General features: G+C 43.2%; 1 long non-coding RNA gene across 1 annotated transcript; it reads right to left on the bottom strand.

Moving 5' to 3' along the window:
- Positions 1 to 241: 241 nt before the first annotated feature.
- Positions 242 to 633, bottom strand: LOC115354705 (uncharacterized). The gene is made up of 2 exons (XR_003927795.1): positions 540 to 633; positions 242 to 448 (listed from the first exon to the last, which is right to left on the bottom strand). It is a non-coding gene; the product is annotated as an uncharacterized LOC115354705 (long non-coding RNA).
- Positions 634 to 6724: the final 6091 nt, after the last annotated feature.

Below are 6724 nucleotides of genomic sequence, written 5' to 3'. Positions count from 1 at the left end.
TACTTTTAATTTTGTGTAGAATGGCTGTGGGGAATGACAGCGATGGCAGCTTTGGTGCTGTTGAAGGACCTCACTGTCCTTTTAGTCTAAAAAAAAGGAATGATCAGCAACAGGTACATATATGGAAATGAGCTAATTAGGGGTGTGTCTACCTCCATTTATGGCTGATTGTGAAAGTGTGCATGAGGCTCGTGCATGTTACGAATTCATGGAGGGAGGACCCAAGAGCGAGACAGTCGGATAAGCAGAAAAAAGGAATTTATTAGAAAAAAAGGAAAAATAAGGTTAAGGCTCAGGGAAGGGAAAAATGAGTCCAGCTTGGGAAGAGGGAGGTGGTGGTGACAGGGAATGGCTGGCGTGGGCAGGAGGGAGAATGAAGGGCTTCATTGTAGGCAGAGGTGGCTTGAAGGAAACAGACTGGAGGGTAGGCAGGCGGGTGGTAATGGTCCTGGAGAACAGCAGAGAACAAAGGAGTTAGTAGGCGAATCTCAACAACAAAAGTTTTCAAAATGTCTGCAAAGCAGGCCTGAAGTTTTCACCATGGAGGCTGAACAACAATCCGGCGAGGAGTGGTGGAAAAGCCGGTGTAGATATACTGCAGTGGAGATGAGCCGATGGATTGCAGGTGTGGAGAATGAGGGAGTAGATGAGCCAACTGCAGCCAGGTGAGGAGGAATCAGGGAGCAGAGTGAGTGGAGATGGCCACGCCCACGCCAGCACACACAAAACAAAACACAGGGAGAGAACCAAGGAAACAAAAGGGAGGGGGAAACACAAGCCCTGCATTCCAATACTCATACTACCATACTATTTAGTAGGGAAAAAAAGAATTAGCATGCATATTTCATGCTAAACTACATACTTTGTAAGGGCAGTTGCAGTACATAGTAAAAGTAAAAAGTATAAGTATGCGATTTGGAATGCAGGGATGGAAACAGAGGGAAATACAGGGGGTACAGCCATGGCCACAACACGTGGCAACAATTACATAAAGACTGAGAGACAGAAGCGTGCATATACATGGCTTTATGAACCTGGCCAAAAGAATGCATATGCATATCTCTGGCTTTGCATGTACACAGTTTTAGTCATGAATCTACAAATGAATCGAGTTTGATGCATTTGGCCCCAGTGGTCCTGTAACATTAACCCTGCCCAGATCAACAAGACAAATCAAAACTTTACAGTGTAGGGGAGAGTGGGGTAAGTAGTACCAATTTTTACTTAAAGTGCCTTTAAAGTGAGGGGATTACAGTAATGCCTCCAACTAAAATATGCACATATAGTTTAGGATGTTGTGCATCCCTGGGAACAATCACTTTGGATCTTATATAAACTGTTTGAGAAATATAGCTTTTGAAAAAAAAGTGGTTTTGTGGCACAACTTGCCCCCGGTGCGGGGTAAATTGTGCCATTAGAGAGAATAGACTGGGGTAAATTGTGCCATTGATAATTGAAGTAAAACAGATCATTTTAACCTCACAAATGATAATGCTATATAAAAAAACAAATTCAATACAAAATTATTTATTTAACATTTATTTATTATTTTAATAAGATCACAGGCCACTTTTCTATAACGAGGCCTAGCGCCACATGAACACATACCCAGAACAAAATAAAAATTCCAAAATGAGCACCTGCAAATCATCTTCACCTGAATCTGAATAGTTTTAGTGATCAGAGATAAGAAAACAATGTACAATAACAATAAAATACAATAAAGTAATATATAGTATATAATCACAAGATGTCCCACTGGCACAACTTACCCCAGGCCCTTTGGCACAAATTACCCCAAGCCTACCATTTTGAAAAAAAAATGCATCCCCCAGCTGTTTTGAGCTAACATCATGCTAACTGTATAGACTCATGGTGTAGCTTACTAAAGTACTAAAACCTGTGTGAACTGTTTTCAAAGTTTTCTATAATTGTTCAAACACAGCAATCAAAAAACCTTGATCATGGAAATTTTACTTTGGAGGGCAAAAAAATGTTTTTTGAACTGAAATGTGCTTACCTCTCAAGCCATGTGTCTCCCTTCTTTGCAGGATGAGTGAAATCGATTCCTCTTCAAAAATATGTGGTCACATGACCAACTTCTATGGTTTTCTAGATAACAGGGGTGGCACTACTTGCCCCTTGGCACAAATTACCCCACTCTCCCCTAAAGGTATGGTCAGACATACAGAAATTCTGGATTCATTTTGGAGCCAATTGATTTCACGCCTAAAATAAACTAGTGCAAAAGAGGTGAAGTCTTTTCTCTCATTTCTGATGTGCTGCTTTTGCTGTTTTTGATCATCAAAGTTTCACAGTCCAGCATTCAGCTACACTGTAGCCTCTCACAGGGTAGCGTACCTGGATCCATTTCAAACCATTCATGTGTCAGTCATGAAACGATCAGTCTCCATGTGCATTTATTGTTGTAAGATAAATTTCATAATGCAATCAGCTATTCTCAACTGCTGTGAGAACCTCCAATATGGCTGCCAACGAGTATGCTATCAGAAAGCGCTGTATGTGTGTGCGTGTTTGTGTGTGTGTGTGCTTCAGCTGCATATGTGTGGTGTGTTTGTTCATGACTTGTGTGTTGGTCTGTTGTTAGGGCCCAGCCAGGCAGCCAGCAGCGGGCCATTTGTCTGCACGGTTATCAGCCACATCCAGCAGCTCTGCCCTGCGGCTCTGTATTAGTCTATAGACCATCAGGGAATATCAGCAGCATTCAATGTGTGTTTGTGTGTCTTTCTGTGTGTGTGTGTGTGTGTGTGTGTGTGTGTGTGTGTGTGTGTGTGTGTGTGTGTGTGTGTGTTTGTGTATGTGTGTGTGTGTGTGTCTAAAATGCAAGTCCATTTGCATCTCTCCTATTTCTATACTCTATATTGCCCAGATACCGTGCAGAGGCTGGAGGGAAGGTGAGCGATTAAGAAATAATAAAAGAGAGGAAGTAAGGGAGAAAGCACTGTGCCAGGCAAGAGACAGAAAGACAACTCTGTGTTGATGGGAAGGAACTGAGAGTGACAGAAGGAGAGATAGAGCGAAAGAGAGAGAGAGAGAGGCTGAGAAAGACAAGTGTAAGGTGTATAATGCCACGCTCCACTGAGTCATACAGGGAGTGTGTCAGTGTCAACAGCTCACAGTCGAAACCCCTGTGATTTATTTTGTACTCTGAAAATAGGCCATCATTATAATGTAGACTATACTACTCTCATTTCCAAAGATACCCTATCGTTCAAATGCATTTTGTTTTGATGTTCTGGGGCCAATTACTATTACTGCTCACTTCACTGACATCTTAAGGTCATTTTAAAAGTTATGAGGATACAAGACATCAACTTGGCCTGAAAACATGCCCCACTAAATACATTATATAGGCAAGAGTATTGGGCCTCATCATCTCATCACTGAATTCAGGTGTTTCATTCAGTCCCATTGCCACAGGTGTATAAAATCCAGCAGCGAGCCATGCAGTCTGCCTTTATAAACATTAGTGAGAGAATGGCTCGTTCTAAAGAGCTCACTGAGTTCCAGGATGCCACCACTGCAACAAGTCAGCTGGTGAAGTTTGATCCCTCCTTGATATTCCACCATCAGCTGGAAGTGGGATTATTGCAAAGTGGAAGTGTTTAGGAACCACAGCAACTCAGCCACCAGGGGGCAGCACCACGTAAAGTCACAGAGCGGGGTCGCCGAGCGCTGAGGCTCATAGTGCGTAAAAGTGACCAACGCTCTGCTGACTCAGTAACTGCAGAGCTCCAAACCTCCTATGGCATCAACATCAGCACAGAAACTGTGAGCCAGGAGCTTCATGGCAGCCACATGCAAGCCAAGCACAACACCAAGTGTCAGATGGAGCGGTGTAAAACACGCCGCCACTGGACTCTGGAGCGGTGGAAACATGACCAATCACACTTTTCTGTCTGGCAGTCTGATGGACAGTCTGGGTTTGGTGAAACCAGGAGAACGTTCCCTGCCTGACTGCATTGTACCGACTGTGCAGTTTGCTGGAGGAGGGATAACGCTATGGGCTGGTTTTTCTGGTTTCTCGGCCTCGGCCCCTCAGTTCCAGTGAAGGGAAATCTTAATGCTTCAGCTCACCAAGACATTTTGGACAATTCTCTGCTTCCAGCTTGGGGAAGGCCCTTTTCTGTCCCAGCATGACTGAGCCCCAGTGCACAAAGCAGCTCCATAAAGGCATGGCTGGCTGAGTTTGGTGTGGAAGAACTTGACTGGCCCACACAGAGCCCTGACCTCAACCCCATCCAACACCTTTGGGATCAACTAGAACAGAGATTGTGAGCCGGGCCCTCTGGTCCAACATCAGTGTCTGACCTCACAAATGCTCTTCTGGATGAACGGGCAAAAATCCCCACAGACACACTCCAAAACCATACAGAGAGCCTTCTGAGATGAGTGGAAGCTGTTAGAACTGCAAAGGGGGACCAACTCCAGTGTCCAGTGTCCAGGACTTGAACTTTTAGAAGTGGGTGTGAATCTTAACTCTGTGCTACTAAAAGTAGAAGATTAATTGACAGGTGGATGTCATAGTATTATTGAATATAAATAAGAATAAGAATACAAATACAAAGACCAAAAAGATAATGAGAAAATAAAAATAAAATACAAATACAGTTAAGGTTAGGTGTTGGGAAAGATACACTCGATATCTCACATTAACTGCATCTCCAATTTCGGTAGTACAAATGCCATGCAAGGTGAGTTTTCCAGAGAAAAGGCACTGGCCCACGTCCATGTCTTATCTGCCACAACCCTGAAGAACAACACGCCTCGACACTGGTTCCAAGTTAACATGAAAAAACTGGCAAACCCCGACCCCCGGGACTGGGAGGTGAGAGCTGTCAGACGTGGTCCAGCCTTATGGGATCACCTCCTCCCATTAGTCTTAATGTGTTGCACCAAATTGGGGCCATAAGTCCTGTCAGATAAGCTACACGTAATGTGAGGTTACCTTGGGGTTGTTAAGGAGATAGGTCCCTTGGTGAGGGTTCTGACATTTGGGTTTTATTAATTTAAGAAATAATTGGGAGACGACTAAGGAGCTAATGCTAACTGTGCAAAGAGTTAAGTGTTAGTGTTAAGGTAAGGGTTAGAGTGAGGCACTCGGGTGAGGTTTAGGGTTATCTATTGCTTCTCCAATTTTAGAAGTATGAGCGATTTGTAATGGCTATATTTTGCGAGGACAGTGTTACATATATCCAATATTATCCAATATTGTCATCGTTGGTTTAGTTTTATGGGATCCAAAAATACCTCCAGCCTTTGTATGTCACAATGAACTGGGGCCCTTTCTCCTATCTGATTATCTGCACCTATTGTTGGTAGTTACAATTTTAATTGGCCTCAGCCTATTTAGGGCCCGTTTACACATACATGGGTATTTTTAAAAACAGAGACATTTCCCTTTGTTTGTGCCCTTCTTTTACACGCAAACGACGAATTCGCCTCTGAAAACGATTCTTTCTAAAAACTCCGGCCAGAGTGGAGATGTAGGAAAACTCCCGTTTCGCGTTTGCATGTAAACAGAGAAAAACAGAGTTTTAGGCTCCATCAGGCTCCATCTGATTGGCTTGCATGGCTTTCTCCTTCTTCCTACACTGCCTCCCATAGCCTTGGCGTAGTTATGGTGACTATGTGTAAACGTAGCCTTAGAAGTTGTTGAAGGTCTGGGTAAGTGCAGGGTCAGATTACGGCTACAATTCTGCTCTAAACGGGTTAAGGTTGGGATTAAGGATGGCCTAGTTGAAGTCAGCCCACATGTCTGTGACAGTCTATCAATCACCTGCTAAGTATTTTTCAGAAGTGCCTGCCTTTTTCTAAACTGTTTCCAATGACGACTTCTCTGGTGGTTCTGCATAACAAACCATCTAGCACATCAAGGTAGCCTGATGAAGGCCTCTGATTAAAATGCTGTATTATGAAGTCAGGGTGGTTTCACATTTAGTTCTTTTTAATAACCAAACACAGTCCTTTTAAAGTGAACCAGCTGCCAGTACACTCAGTCCCTTTGCATCAATGTTGGAAGTGGACTCTAAAGAGGACTCAGTTCTGTTGTCTGCTCTACAATTCAAGATGACTGTCCATACCATAACTTGATTAGAACTAAGACAAACAACTAAACAACTCAAGATGGTCATCACAAATTTACAATTTTTAAAATCATTTTGTTGTGTTTACACTCTTAAGCTTATGAGAAATTGTCACATGAGGCAGTTAGGAGGACCCAAATGCAGAAGCTGAGGCAGGTTTCATTGAAGAATGCAATCTATTTAATAACAGAAATTTGAAAATACGTAACATGAGGAACTCAAGGAACTCTCACATCTCACATCACATGGCAATGATCAGACAAAGAATTGAGCTGAAACAGGACTTAGATAACATTAGGAACTAATTGGGGAAACAAGACACACCTGGGGAAGGGGCTGGAACACAAGACAGGAGAACACAGTCCCTGCGTTCCAGTACTCATACTACCATACTATTTAGTAGGGAAAAAAAGGTTTAGTATGTCCCAATACATAGCATGTCAGATGCAGTATGCCAAGAGTACCAGGATGTTCTACATTCGGTCAGATTTCGCAGTATGCATTTCAGCATGCTGCTCTGGCCATTCTGACCCACAATCCTTTGCGCAGTGGACGTTACGTCGCACTGACTGAGCTGCGTGTACAAGCCACGCCCACATACGGACGACAACAAAACA

This window comes from Myripristis murdjan, chromosome 22 (genome assembly GCF_902150065.1).
Source record: "Myripristis murdjan chromosome 22, fMyrMur1.1, whole genome shotgun sequence".
Taxonomy (NCBI): domain Eukaryota; kingdom Metazoa; phylum Chordata; class Actinopteri; order Holocentriformes; family Holocentridae; genus Myripristis; species Myripristis murdjan.
This window is presented reverse-complemented; position numbering and strand designations above follow the sequence as displayed.